The following is a 15,608-nucleotide window of genomic DNA, read 5'->3' as shown; positions in this document are numbered from 1 at the left end:
GCCAACCCCTGACAAGACCTGTTTTCCTTGTTTAAGATAGGTTTACTATATCTCTGAATTTATCACTCTTTTATTTGGGAGTATTTGATCTACTTTACATATACCTGATATATAGTTTTATATTTTAGAAATTGTAATTCCCATCACTTGGGTTTCAGTTACTTTTACAATTTCAGTATTTCCATTTAACATACTAGGTGTTCCTCTGCCTTCCTGAATACATACTATATAATAACTCCTTTAACATTATTGCCTGTTAATTACACCATTATTTCCTTTCTTCTGACCATTTTTTTGTAACTTATGGGTCATAGCTTTTCTACATTTTTGAATGTCTTGTAATATTTTTTAGTGGATGGCAGATAATTGCAATTTCTACCTTGTTGAATATTGAATATTTCCCTATCCTTATAAGTGTTTTTGAAATTCACATTAGGGCATAATAAATTACTTAGAAATGGGTTGATTCTTTGAAACTTGCCCTTTTACCTTGTTAAATAGGCCTCAAGCAGCCACAGTTTCAAAAGCTACTTTTTATCAAATATCAAACAACTGAATATTTACTTATGTGAAGGTATGTAAAATTATGAGAACATTTTCCTCTTACTAGTGAGAATCAAAAACTATTTCCAGCCCTTGGGAATGTTGGGGTTTGTTTGTCTTCTCTCATGTGATTCCCAGTTCATATAATTTTCTCACATACATGCACAAATGACTATTTAACTAAGTATGACCTTGTGACAATCTCTCAGCATCTTGCTCCTCTTTAGCTTTATTCCCTGCAAACTCCATCTTCCTGGGGCTTCTCAGATTTCCAAGCTACTGGCTCATCTCCTCAACTCAAGGAGATTGCCAGGCGATAAGATTTCCTTATCATGCTGCACCGACTGGAAACTTACTAGACAGTAAACAGAGCATGTGAAGGGCTGGGTGTCTTGATCATTACCCTTTGTCTTGTTACTTCCTTTACTAACAGCCTACATCTTCACAATGTTGCTTCTTATTTTCATTTGAGTTTTTAGTTACTTCAGGAAGGAAGGTGAATCTATGTTTTTGCATATATATTGAAATAATGTTATTGTTATTGTCAATCTATTGAAAAAATTACTTAAAAAATTATGGGCTCTATGTTTTTTCCAGTCTACATAAAAGAAATGTATAAGAGATGGTCTGTGACTTGCTGAGGGCTCCCAGATTTGCAAGTGACTTTGACAGGATTACTTATCCAGGATTCAGTCTGTTAACTGAATCCTAGATAAGATTCTATTGTAAGAGCTTCCAGTAATCAAATGGATGTCAACAAACATAAGTTTTTGATAATAAAATTTGTTTTGACATTTCATTATATAAAATATGAATATTCATTGTGACATTTTCACACATGATGAAATGTAGTTCTATCTTATTCCTCACATCATCACAGTCTCTTGTCCCCTCCTTTTTTCTCTGCTGCTTCCCCAAATTGTGCCCCTTTACACTCACATCTCTCATTTTTGTTAGTACTTTTAGCTAGTAATGTAGTTTTACATGTCATTGGGATAAACTAATAGCATTTATGAACATAATTCACACAGATTTTGAATTTGAATTTTAAAATTTGTTATTGCTTAGAAGAAGTTGACAAATGGCACTAGAATGTTTTATGAAAGTAGCAATATTTCTTGGAAAAAATTCAGAAAATTGCATATTTTTCTTTCTTTACTGGTAATACCAATAAAGTAACATCAAAAGAAAGATAATTGAAAGAAGGAAAGTAAATAAAGTATTCATATTACAAAATCCCAAGTCAACCTTTTAAACTATCCAATAGAATTCAGAAGTAATCATCAAGAACATTGCTTTTAATTAGAGATTTTCTAACCAAGCATGTATATTATCAATCTCACTCATCTTACTCAAAAAGCTAAGCTAGTAGCTTAGCTTTTTGGGCACTAAAGAATTTACTTTATAACTTATTTTAATTATAATAATTAGCTAATAGCTTATAGTAATTTATGGGGAGGAACAGATACATTGTTTGTATCTATTAGTAACCCTGAGTATTCTCATTGTGATCAGCCTCAATAGACCAAAAAACTAAGGTGAACGTAATGAAGAGAAGTGACTTTCATAAGATATAGATGTGATGTTACTATAATAATAATTTTTTAAACAAAGCCACAAAAACCTAAAATTAAGATAAGCTCTCAAGAAAAGCAAGCTCTACTCAATAACTTTTAAAAATTTATTTCTTTTATTCATATGTACATACAATGTTTGGGGCATATTTCTCCCTCCTTCCCCCTCTCCCTCCCTTAACCCCCACCCTGCCTTCCTCTCCTCCACTACCCCTACTCAATATCTTAATTTTCAAGTACACAGCTGTACAAGACAATTGACATTATCTTACCTACTCACTATTGCTATCTTTAGGTTCAGCTAGGTTTTCATATTAGAAAAATAAAAACCCTTAATGTTTTCCTATTAGTTCCAATAAAAACTTGACTTAGATGAACAAAGTTTGCCATCTGTAAACAAGAAATCATGATGATGTAAGAGTTAAACCAAAAAGAGATTTTTTAAACTGGGAATTTATTTGAAAATTTGGGGAAATGTTAAACTTAAAATCAGAATGTGTTTGATACAAAGAATGTGCTATTGCTGGAATAATGACCACAGATCTATAATATTGTAAAACAAAGACACAGTTTTAATTATCTGTAAATGACTTAATTATTTTAAGAACTGCTTGAATAGAGATGAGGAAAGCATCACTTCTGGACAAACCCCAAATGCACTGCTTATTAGTTTAATATCAGCACTGTAAAAGACCAATATCAGTTATAATCAATTATCAACAAAGTCAATTTATTTTCTACTCAAGAATATGCTAATTTATTTTCTAAGGTTATTAGCAAATGGGGTAGTTCTTCAAAATTTGCAAAACTCTAAACAATGAGCACTTTCTTACTCTACAGATAAATAATATAAAGTTTGCTGAAAACATCATACAAAAAATGCAGTTACTTTTTAATAAAAATTAAGTGACCTGCTTGTCTGCTCTATGGCAGTTATGACAACTTATTTTGTCTTTTCCTTTCTTATTTTGGTTTCTGGAATTGTTTGCAAATAAAAGCAGCTTCATCAGTTTCCAGTAAAAATATTACAAAATAATACTTATATACAGATTAAGTATTAAGATTAAGTTGCACCCCATTTTGACACAATTTAATTGTGTATGAAAGTTTATTTTGATCTGATTAGCATATTCTTTCCTTAGTTAAAAATGTAGTGTTACATTTACTCATAATAAAAATAATAACAAGTGTTTATTTTATAGTATGTATCATTTTAATAGGCATGGAAAAATAAGCAAAAAATTAAAATAGTTCAATTGATGTCATCATCCTATTTTAATATAGTTTTCAAAAGAAATTCAATAGCATATTAACAGAAAAGTTATCTCTTATGTTTTATTTTTTTTCTGTAGAGATCATGTCTGGGACTAATTACCAAAACTACCTAGAATTATTACATGGCCACATAGACTTTTAAAATAAAGTGTAACAGTTTAGTTCTGTTCACTGTTTTTTCTTCAAATTATAAAATGATTTTCTTTCAACATTTACAACAGCTGAGAAGCTATTCTTTAGAATGTTCAGTTTTTCAACAGTTTTTGCAGTCTTGAGAGGGATAAATATAACATAAATGGGAGAAAATGACAGAGAATTGACTGAGAGCAGTTGGAAAGAGAAACATTGGATTATAGCAGTTTAATGAAAGATGTGAAATATTTGGAATATAACTCTTAAAATAGCTATAATTACACTAAACACTTTAATTAAAGACTAGAAATACAGAGGATACAAGATGGTGACTAGAGGGCAGAAGAGGACAGTGTGAGCTCCATAAATCAAAAAATTTGCTGAGATGGTGGAGCCACACATGGCAGAAAAAAACACCAAAAAGAATGAAAACTCTGACACCCTGAACCCCCATCCCATACAAAGCTTCTCCACTCCACATCATACTGAGAAAACAGGAGGGTTCCTGTGCCACCAGAAGCCAGCTTGAAACCTGTTTGGTAGTGCACACCAACAGGTAAGCAAGTAAGTGGCACATGGTATTCCAACAGCCATCCCAGGGATAAACCAGCATACCCTCATGGACAGACTGACTCAGGCCTGACAAAAAACAAAGAAAACTGAATAATAAACAAGGAACTGAAAAGGAGCACACAGCAGAGGGGGCAGGGTCCTTTGAGTGCCCCAAAGAAATGAAGAGGGGCAAGAAGATGATCTCTGCATGAATTTTCAGTAAACAAAAACTGGAAAGGCAAAAGGGCCAACAGTGAGTGGGTGATAAGCTGCTGCCCGAGATAGCGCAGATACCAGTCCACAAAACTCATCTTTTGAGACAGTGGCAACATCCAAAGTCAAAAAACATTGCAAAATTAAAAAACAGTCAGCAAAACAGCATAACATGCTGACAGCAGAAAGCCTGTGAAAGATCTCTGACCTTGCCCCAGAGAAAGGGCACAAAACAAAGAAACAAGCTCCCAATAAACCAACACAGCAAAAACCCAACTCCAAAGCAGGATGACTAGTGGGCCACACAGCTGATCTCTGGAACCTGAGGACAAGCCACACCTCACTGAGGGAAGAACTGACTAAGCAGCTACCACTGAAAGACAGGAAAAAAACTGGTGAGACTCCCCAACAACCTGGCAAAACTAAGACAGAGCTTCTGCTTAAATACCAACACCAGAACTGGATATTGAAAGAGTAATACCAGAAAAACTAAGACTGAAATTCTATTGTTACTGAACCTGGAATTTTTTTTATATGTTTGTTTGTTTTCTTCCCTGTTTGTTTGTCCACAACCTCTCCCTGTTGATTTCTTTGGTTCTCTTTTTTTTTTCTTTTTCTTTTTTTCTTTCTTTCTTTGTTTTGTTAGTTCTACTATTGTAAGTTAGCTAATACTAAATTACACACAGACCAGGGACAAAAATAGCACCAAGTGGAGGAATGGGAAGATGAAAAAAGGACAGAAACCATTCTTCCCCTGAAAATAAATTAATATAGGATTCAGAGGGAAATGAAGAATATGGATACCCAGTTCCAGACTCCAACAAAACAAAGATAAACTATGCCAAGGAACCCAATGAAGCCCACAAGAACAACCTGAAAGAAGAAATCTTGCAAGTAAGCACTGAGAATTTCATGGAGATGTTGCTAGACAATGTCAACAAAATAGTACAGGAAGCACTCAAGAAATTCCAAGACAGCAACAACAACAAAAAGAATATGAGAAGACACAAAAACAAATAAATGAACTCAGAGGAGCCCTAAATAAATACCAAAGTGAAACAGAGAACACCATAAATAGAGAGATAAATGAATTAAGGACAAAAATTGACAATATTAGAGAGGAAGTGACTCATGATATGGAAAACCTCAGAAAAAAGAATGAAACAGAAATACATAATATAATGGAAGGCCACTCAAGCAGACTAGAACAAGCAGAAGACAGAATCCCAGAACTTGAAGATGAAATGGAAAATTAAAGGAAAAACTGAAGAGTTATTAGTCAAACAACTCAAGACCTGTGAAAGGAATATGCAAGAACTCACCAATTCTATCAAAAGTCCAAACTTGAGAATCATGGGCCTTGAAGAAGGAGAAGAGGTGCAAACAAATGGAATTCATAATATATTCAACAAAATAATAACAGAAAATTTCTCAAATCTAGAGAAAATAATACCCATTCAGGTAAAGGAAGACTCCAGGACACCAAACAGACTTGACCAAAATAGAACTGCCCCATGACATATTATCATTAAAGCAACAAGCACAGAGAATAGAAAAAGAATATTGAAGGCTGTAAGAGAGAGAAAACAAATAACATATAAAGGTAAACCCATCAAAATCACAGAAGATTTTTCAACAGAAACCTTAAAATCAAGAAGAGAATGGAGTGAGGTCTCCCAGGCACTGAATGAAAATAATTTCAACCCTCGGATACTCTACCCAGCAAAACTATCATTCAAAATAAATGGAGCAATAAAAGCCTTCCATGATAAGCAGAAACTAAAACAATATATGACCACCAAGCCACTACTACAAAAGATTCTTCAAGAAATTCTGCACACAGAAAATGAAAGCAAACAAAACCATGAAAAAAAAGGTAGTAGCAAACCACAGGAGAAGAAAAGGCAAGAAAGTGGAGAGCAGCATTGATTCAGGTGCACACAATCAAACCCTAAAACAAAAACAACTAAATGGCAGGAATCACCACATACCTATCAATACTAACACTCAATGTTAACTGACTTAATTACCCCATCTAAAGACACCAATTGGCAAACTGGATTAAAAAGGAAGATCCAACAATCTGTTGCTTACAAGAAGATCCATCTTATTGACTGAAACAAACACTGTTTTAGGGTGATAGGCTGGAAGAAGATCTACCAAGCCATGGCCCCCAGGAACAAGCAGGAGTAGCAATACTTATCTTGAACAAAGTAGACTTTAAACTTACATTGATCAAATGAGATAAAGAAGGACATTCCATACTAATAAAAGGGGAAATACACCAAAAGGAAATAACAATTATCAACCTATATGCACCCAACATCAATGCATCCAATTTCATTAAACATACACTGAAGGAACTAAAAACATATATAGAATCCAACACAGGGGTAGTGGGAAACTTTAATAACCCCCAATCACCAATAGATAGGTCATCCAAACAAAAAATCAATAAAGAAACTGTAGAACTAAATCACAGCATAGATCAAATAGACCTAGCTGATGTCTACAGAATACTTCATCCAACATCTGTACAATATACATCTTCTCAGCAGCCTATGGAATCTGCTCCAAAATTGATCATATTTTAGGGCACAAGCAAGCCTCAGAAAATATAAGAAAATAGAAATAATTCCATCCATTCTATCTGATCACAATGCATTAAAAATAGAACTCAACAACAATAACAGCAGTTTAAAAACATGCAAATAATTGGAAGTTGAACAACACATTGTTCAATGATCAATGGGTCATTGAGGAAATAAAACAGGAAATAAAGGTTCCTGGAAGTTAATGAAAATGAAAACACAACATACCAGAACCTATGGGACACAGCAATGGCAGTCCTAAGAGGAAAGTTTATAGCCGTGAGTGCATATATTAAAAGGACAGAAAGATCTCAAATTAATGACCTAATGCTACATCTCAAACTCCTAGAAAAATAAGAACAAGCAAATCCCAAAATAACAAGCAAAAGAAGAGAAATAATAAAACTAAAGGCTGAAATTAATGAAATAGAAACAAAAAAAAATACAAAGAATCAATGAAACAAAAAGCTGGTTCTTTGAAAAAATAAGTAAGATTGTCAGACCTCTGGCAAACCTGACTAAAATGAGGAGAAGAAATGCCCAAATCAGTAAAATCAGAAATGCAAAAGGGGAGATAAAAACAAACACCATGGAAATCCAGGAAATCATCAGAGATTATTTTGAGAACCTATATTCTAATAAATTTGAAAATCTTGAATAAATGGACAGATTTCTAGATATTTATGACCATCCAAAATTGAACCATGAGGATATTAATCATCTGAATAGATCTATAACACAAAATGAAATTGAAGCATGAATAAAAAGTTTCCGAAAAGGAAAACTTCAGGATCTGATGGATTATCTGCTGAATTCTATCAGACATCTGCCTAACTCATTTTATGGAGACAGTATTACTTTCATCCTAAAATCAGACAAAGACACCTACAAAAAGGAGAACTATAAGCCAATCTCCTTAATGAACATTGATGCAAATTCTTCAATAAAATAATGGCAAACCAAATCCAGCAACATATCAGAAAGATCATTCACCATGACCAACTTGGCTTCATCCCAGGGATGCAGGAGTGGTTCAACATACACAAACCTACAAATGTAATACAGCACATTAATAGAAGCAAAGACAAAAGCCACTTGACCATTTCAATAGATGCAGAAAAAAGCCTTCAATAAGATCAAACATCACTTCATGTTAAAAGTTCTAAGAAAACTAGGAATAGAAAGAAAGTGCCTCAACATTGTAAAGGCTATATATGACAGCCAACATCATATTTAATAGTGAAAACCTGAAACCATTCCCCCAAAATCAAGAAAGAGACAAGTGTGCCTACTATCCCAACTCCTACTCAACATAGTACTGGAATTCCTAGCCAGAGCAATTAGACAAGAAGAAGAAATAAAAAGGAATACAAACAGATGAAGAAACTGTCAAAATATCCTTATTTGCAGACAACATGATCCTATACCTTAAAGAACCAAAAACTCTACCCCAAAATTCCCAGACACCATAAACAGCTACAGCAAGGTGGCAGGATACAAAATCAACTTAGAAAAATCATTAGTTTTTCGATACACAAACTGAGAAAGAATATATGGAAACAATTCCATTTACAATAGCCTCAAAAAAAAAAATCAAATACCAGAGTCAACTTAAGGGTGTTAATGACCTCTACAAGGAGATCTACAAAACCCTGAAGAAAGAGATTGAGCAAGACTACAGAAGGTGGAGAGATTTCCTGTGCTCATGGATTAGTAGAATCAAAATAGTAAAAATGGCTATATTACCAAAATCAATCTACATGTTTAATGCAATTCCCATCAAAATCCCAATGACATTCATCACAGAGACTGAAAAATCTATCCTAAAGTTCATTTGGAAACACAAAAGTCCGCAAATAGCCAAAGCAATACTCAGCAAAAAGAGCAATGCTGGAGGTATCACAATACCAGACTTCAAACCATTTTACAAAGCAATAGCAATAAAAACTGCATGGTACTGGCACAAAAAGAGATATGAAGACCAGTAGAACAGAATAGAGGACCTGGATATGAATTCACACAGCTATGCCCACCTTATTTTTGACAAAGGTGCCAAAGACATACGATGGAGAAAAGACAGTCTCTTCAGCAAATGTTGCTGTGAATAATGGGTATCTGTCTGCAAAAAACTGAAACATCATCCATGTTTATCACACTATACTTGTGTCAACTCAAAATGGATCAAGAACTTTAATATCAGACGCAAAACTCTGAAGTTAGTACAGGAAATAGAAGGAAGTAATAGGTATAGGCAAGGACTTCCTCACTAGAACCCCAGCAGTCCAGCAACTAAGAGAAAGGGTAGACAAATGGGACTTCATAAAATTAAAAAGCTTCTGTACAACAAAAGAAATGGTCTCTAAACTGAAGAGACCACCCACAGAGTGGGAGAAAATATTTGCCAGCTATACATCAGACAAGGGACTGATACCCATAATATACAGGGAACTTAAAAGTCTAAACTCTCCCCAAATCAATGAACCAATGAAGAAATGGTAACTGAACTAAACAGAACTATCTCAAAAGAAAAAATTCAAATGGCCAAAAAAACACAAGAAAAAATGCTCACCATCTGTAGCCATAAAGGAAATGAAATCAAAACCACACTAAGGTTTCACCTTACCCCCGTTAGAATAGCCATCATCAAAAACGCCACCGACAACATGTGTTGGAGAGGATGTGGGGAAAATGGAACCCTCATGCACTGCTGGTAAGAATTCAAGCTAGTGCAACCACTCTGGAAAAAGAATATGGAGACTTCTTAAAAATCTAAACATAGATCTGCCATATGATCCAGCAATCCCACTCCTAGGGATATACTCCAGAGGCACCTGCACACCCATGTTTATTGCAGCACTATTCACAATAGCCAAGTTATGGAAACAACCAACATGCCCTATTACTGACAAATGGATTAAGGAAATGTGGTACTTATACACAATGGAGTTTTACTCAGCCATGAAGAAGAATGAAATCTTATTATTCTCAAGTAAATAGATTGAACTGGAGAACATCATTCTGAGCAAGTTTAGCCAGGCTCAGAAGACCAAAAATCGTTATGTTCTCCCTCATATGCAGACTTTAGATCTAGGGCAAATACAGCAATGTTGTTAGTCTTGGGTCACATGCTAAGGGGAGAGCACATACAGGAGGTATAGGGATAGGTAAGAAACCCAAAACATGGACGTTTGATGTCCCCACTGCAGAGGAACTAATACAGAAACCTTAAAGCGACAGAGGTCAATATGGGAAGAATATCAGAAACTAGTGAAAAGGTCAGGTAGAGATGAATCAACTTGGCTTATAATACATTTGTACATGGAAGCAATGCTAAGAATCTCTCTGTATAGCTATCCTTATCTCAACTAGCAAAAAGGCTTTGTCCTTCTTATTATTGTTTATGTCTCTCTCTAACAAAATTAGAGATAAAGGCAGAACAGGTTCTGCCTGGAAGCGAAGAGGGGTGGGGAGGAGAAGGATTGGGTGGGGGGTGGGGGGAGAAATGACCCAAACAATGTATGCACATGTGAATAAATGAATAAAAAATTTTTTTAAAAGGGAAAAAAATAGAGACTAGAAATGACAAATCATCCACAATTCTTTGTCTGGTCTGGCAAACAACAAACTCTCAGTCCAAAGTAGCTATTGTTATAAGAAATTTTGTCTGTCTTCCTACTAGACTAGAGGGTTCAGAGGAACCCATAGTATGTCGTATATCTGTAGATGCCTGGCAGATATAGAATTAATTCAATAAGTATTATGTTCACAATTGAAAACAAACCACTTTATTCACTTATTTGAAAATTATTTTCTTTCTCAGAGATCTGACCCTGGGACAGCTGAGGAGATAAGAATAGTTGATAATAGAGAGTGTAAATGATTACTGAGCTTTTCATTGATAATGTGGAATGTCTGCCTATGACTTAGGGTGTATGGTCCCATAACCCACAACTATACTCATCTTCACAATCTAAAGCAATCTTTGAAAATAGTTGCACCATACCTTGAAAATATTCATCTTATTAAACCACTATTGCTTGTGTTTGATTCTTCTGCTTATTTGCTATTATTTCCACTAGCTATGGGAGTAGGGATTTATTTCTCAAAACCTGTATCATTTTGGAAAATATTACCATTTTTTCTGAGTATCATCTTCTTCTAAATGTTAAGCAGTTGACACTCTCTAGAATTATTGGCACAGACAGTATGTAAGAATGCAGACTTTATAAATTTGTAAGCACATATCCTTTAGAGGATATGATTATGTGACTACAAATCAGATGCTTGGACCTTACAAGTGTCACCCTCTAACTTCCTGATCATTTACCTACAGAAGTAAAGCTAACAACTTATTATCCTCTAGGGCCTTTCTAAGTATTTGGGAAATGTTTCAGAACAGCATATGGATCAGCACTGCATCAACTCATTTTGAGCTACCTGTTTTGTGAGAAATTTAAGGGAAGATATTTCTAGGAAAATATTCTGGCATATGGTATAACTACTGAATCCATCACAGTGCCACTTTTCATATTGTTTTATGTGCAGAAAAACAAGGCACATTATGACTACAGGGAGCAATAATTCACTGGAGGTTCTGTTTTTAACTTAGCCTGCACACTAAATTATAAGGGAAGAGTGTTCCTTGGTGTATGTAGAAATTTATGACATGAACATATATTTTTCTGTAAATGTCCTCTCAACTGAAAGATGTTGCACAAAACTCAGAGGGTTCATTTTCAGTGATGAGTGGGGGAAGGGTGATAATGTTTTATATAGCATTCTGATTGATGTTATTTTAAGCAGTCGTAGAAAATGTTTTAACCAAGATTCAACAAATATGCCACTGAAAATAAATACAACTGGCACAGGCAGAGTTCAGGCAGCTTACTAAGCATAAATTTCATCCTGAAGATATTCTCTTATCTGTCCAAAAGTGTCCCTTCCTGTGCACTCAGGTCCAACATTCGTAATTAAGCACCAATATTTTCATTCCTCAGAAAGCTATAAGACATAAAATGCAAACACTCTCAGCACAGCAAATTTACACCTAATTCCACAGTACTCTGTAAAAATATGATAGCATAGCATATCCTGATTACTGGCAAGGCTTTACCTATCTGTAAAATCTAAACCCTGGTAAGTCTATATAAAGAAGTGGTCAATGTTAGCAAAGGGTTCACTGAACATACCACTTTGCATTTAGATTATCAGAAGTGAATTAAGTATCAGTTTTTTCTGATGAAAGCAGGTAGAAAGAAAAAAAATAGCACAGAGCTTTGATTTTGCTTCTTGGTGGTTTTTTCTAGTGCCTTCTCCAAACTAGTTTCCTGTTTAACTCAAAAATATTTTCCATAATCAGTTTAACTCATGTATAATGGAATTTACATCTAAGATACATTGTATCAGTTTGGAGAAATTCCTAATTTTTCTACTATATAACAAATAAATACAATTATTCTCTCCTTATTAAGTTATACTTACTGATTTCTTTCTCCAAATTGAAATAATTTAAGCTGTTGAAAAATTCTGTGTCAGTAGATATTAAAATTTGTCTCTTGAGCTTCAGAGAAAAGTCATTATAGCACTAAGTAAAAAGAAAACCCTAAAACCTAATAATTTTTAAACCAATATATTAAAACTTAAGTGTACACTAAAATTTCTGCATTGGAAAACCTCAGTATAGCCCAATCTGTCTTGTTAACTATTAACTATCTCGCAATAATAGATACAAATAAAGGAAAGTAACCTGAATCTAATTATTTGCTTGAAGAAAATGAAGTTATGGGAAACCACACTCAGTTAGAAAGTACAGTATTGAAATAAGTGAAAGAAAGCTCAAATCAGTTTCCTGAAAACTCTGGGATAATGTGATTTAGAATATTCTATAGTATCAATTGTTTTCTAGAAAGCTGTATGACAACTACATTTCTGAGATTTTGTTTATACTGTGCAATTAAAACAAAATTGTTACCTTTAATTGAAGAAAGCTTATGTTTCTATTTAAATTTAGTATGTAGAAAAATGTCTTTATTCAAGCTTTGCCAAAAGTAGTTCATGGTATTTGGAACATAGAAAATTATTTGTTAAAATTATTCATGATTTCTGACACAATCTAACTTAACAACTCTAATTAAAAGTGAAAACGTGAAGACATAAAAGAAGATATGTCGTATCCAGTGTTACAGGGACAGTAAGTCAAGGCAAATTAAAACTATCAAGTCTAAACTCTTGGTTTTAACTTCTCTTGGTAAACAAAAAATTTTAAAGATAATCATGCATATTAAATATTTATGATTGATGATCAATTTATATTTCCTGTCTTGTAGTTAAAATATAATTTTCATTTGTTGTTGTTGTTTTGGGACAGGGTAGCTTCAAACTTCCCATCTTCCTGCCTCCTTTTCCTAAGTTCTAGAATTACAGACATGCACCACCACTCCTGGTATAAACACAGTATAAACTTTACATTGTAAAAGAAAAAACAAACACCAGAGTGATCCAAAGAAATAACCCAACAAACTTTAACGTACTGTAAGATTTATTTCATCCTTATCTTTTTTAGTTGCGGCATTATGGTTAAATATCAGGGTTATTAAATGATTTTTCTAGCTCTACTTACACTATTTCTCTCAGGAAAAAAAATTTCAAAGAACACAATTGCTTAGGTGACTAGTTTTGCATTCTTGTTTTACTTTACTATTTTTCACTGAATGTGTTAGAAAAGTATGATTCCATGTGTAAATGTTCAGCAATATGTTATACTATCTATCTAAAATACTAATATTATTATACAAAGGGAACTAATATCCTTGACCCAAGATGCAAACTGTACTCAGAAATAGTATTAGACTTCCTAACGAATACTAAATGTCAGTAGGAATATTAGGAGATTAGTGACATATTAGGAGATAATGACAAAATTATTCCAAACTTAAAAAAGAAATTCAATAGTTATTTGAATGAAAATTGCAATTGTTACATTAAATATTTGGGTAATATAGATTAACATACCAGCATAAGTTTTAAGCATTAATTGTGAGGATAAAGTTGACTTTGACAGATAATTTTCAAGTGAAAAAGAGTGAAATAGTCTTGGAAAAGAGACCTGTAAGCTATATTAATTGACCATTGTCTTGGATGTGACTATATTATATTGTTTTAGATACAATAAGGTCAAAATCTATGATACATGCTTTATACCTTCAATGGTTATTCTTATAAAGAAAAAGATTGTTCATTTATTACAGAAACGTTGTCATTTGTCTTTTATTTCATTGAATAATGACAATTGCATGTAAATGGCTCATTTCTATTAAACATATCATTAGTCGTTATGAGCTACATTATATAAGCTTGAGAGGTGAACAATTTTACTGTATATAGAAAAGCATAAAATTATTACATTTTACCTTAAAACTAGCTTTTGCAGACTTGATTCCCACATGTTAGATTTAAAATTCCATTGTTACAAATCTTTTTCTTATTTTATAATTATATTTTGAACTTAATATTAACAGGAATGTCTGAACTATTATCTTTCATTAATTTTGCACAGATTCAATCATGATTAACAATTTTAAGTCAGATTATTAAGGTATAATTACACAAAACTTGTCCTTTTAAGTGTGTAATTCTCTGAGATATAACAAATGTATTGATTAATGAAATCAGTTACAAAGAACTTTTCCATTAGGGCAAAATATTTCCATTTGAATCTTTGTGATCCACCCTTCCCTAATACCCAACTATCAACAACTGGTGATCTATTTGCCTGTTACAATATCGCATGTAAAAGAAATAATTCTGAAAACAGCCCTTTCATGTGGACTTCTTTTATGTAACAACATGAATTTGAGATCCTGTTGTTCTGTGTATGTGTAATTTATTCTCTTACTGTTGAAGAGTATAGCATTGTGTCAATGTATCATTTGTTTATTCATTCACCAGTTGACAAACAATTTTATTACTTCCAGTTTTGGCAACTATGAGCACAGGTGCTGTAAACAGTTGAATGAGTATTTTTGAGTGAACACAAGTGTAATTTTTCTTGAGTGAAACCAAGAAGAGTATGCTTGGTGTTATGGTAAGTGGATGTTTAATTTTTATAATAAACTGCTAAAGGGTTATCTAAAGCAGCTGTGTCCTTTTCCAAAATACTGTCAACACACTGTTACTAAGAAGTCTTTGTTGTAATCACCCTTTCAAAATTTATTTTTCCTTTAAAGGGGCTGAGATACTAGTGCTGGGGAAATTAACTTCCTAATTAGTCCCTTCCCGCAGTGTCCTGTCTGCGTGGAGCAAAGTATTGCCAGATAAGCAGTCAGATTCTTCTCATGCCAGCACCAACCACTTTGAACCCAAAGCATAACTGGCTCCAGAATGCATTGCCCCAGTGAGCAGCTTATAATGAGTTTTACCACCACAGTCACCACTTCCTCTCAGGCCAGATGGGGAGCACATTCTCCATCTTCTCCAGGGCCCAGCAGAAAACCTGTGACTGGTGACAGGACTGTGACATGATTTGTGCAAAAACAGTCCTTGGTTTGCATGAAGGGATTGCCATGATTGGTGCAGACACCCTTGTCATATCCCCTACCCCTTCTTGCTGTTAAGCAGGCTGCTCAACTCATTTTGTGTGTAGTTGGAAGACAGCTTCCTGTGCTGCTTCTGGTGTTGCAGCAGCAGGCCCAATAAAGACATCTCTGGAGTCATATTCCTTGCCAACTTT

Source organism: Castor canadensis, chromosome 5 (assembly GCF_047511655.1).
Source record: "Castor canadensis chromosome 5, mCasCan1.hap1v2, whole genome shotgun sequence".
Taxonomy (NCBI): Eukaryota; Metazoa; Chordata; class Mammalia; order Rodentia; family Castoridae; genus Castor; species Castor canadensis.
Note: the sequence above shows the minus strand (reverse complement) of the source record.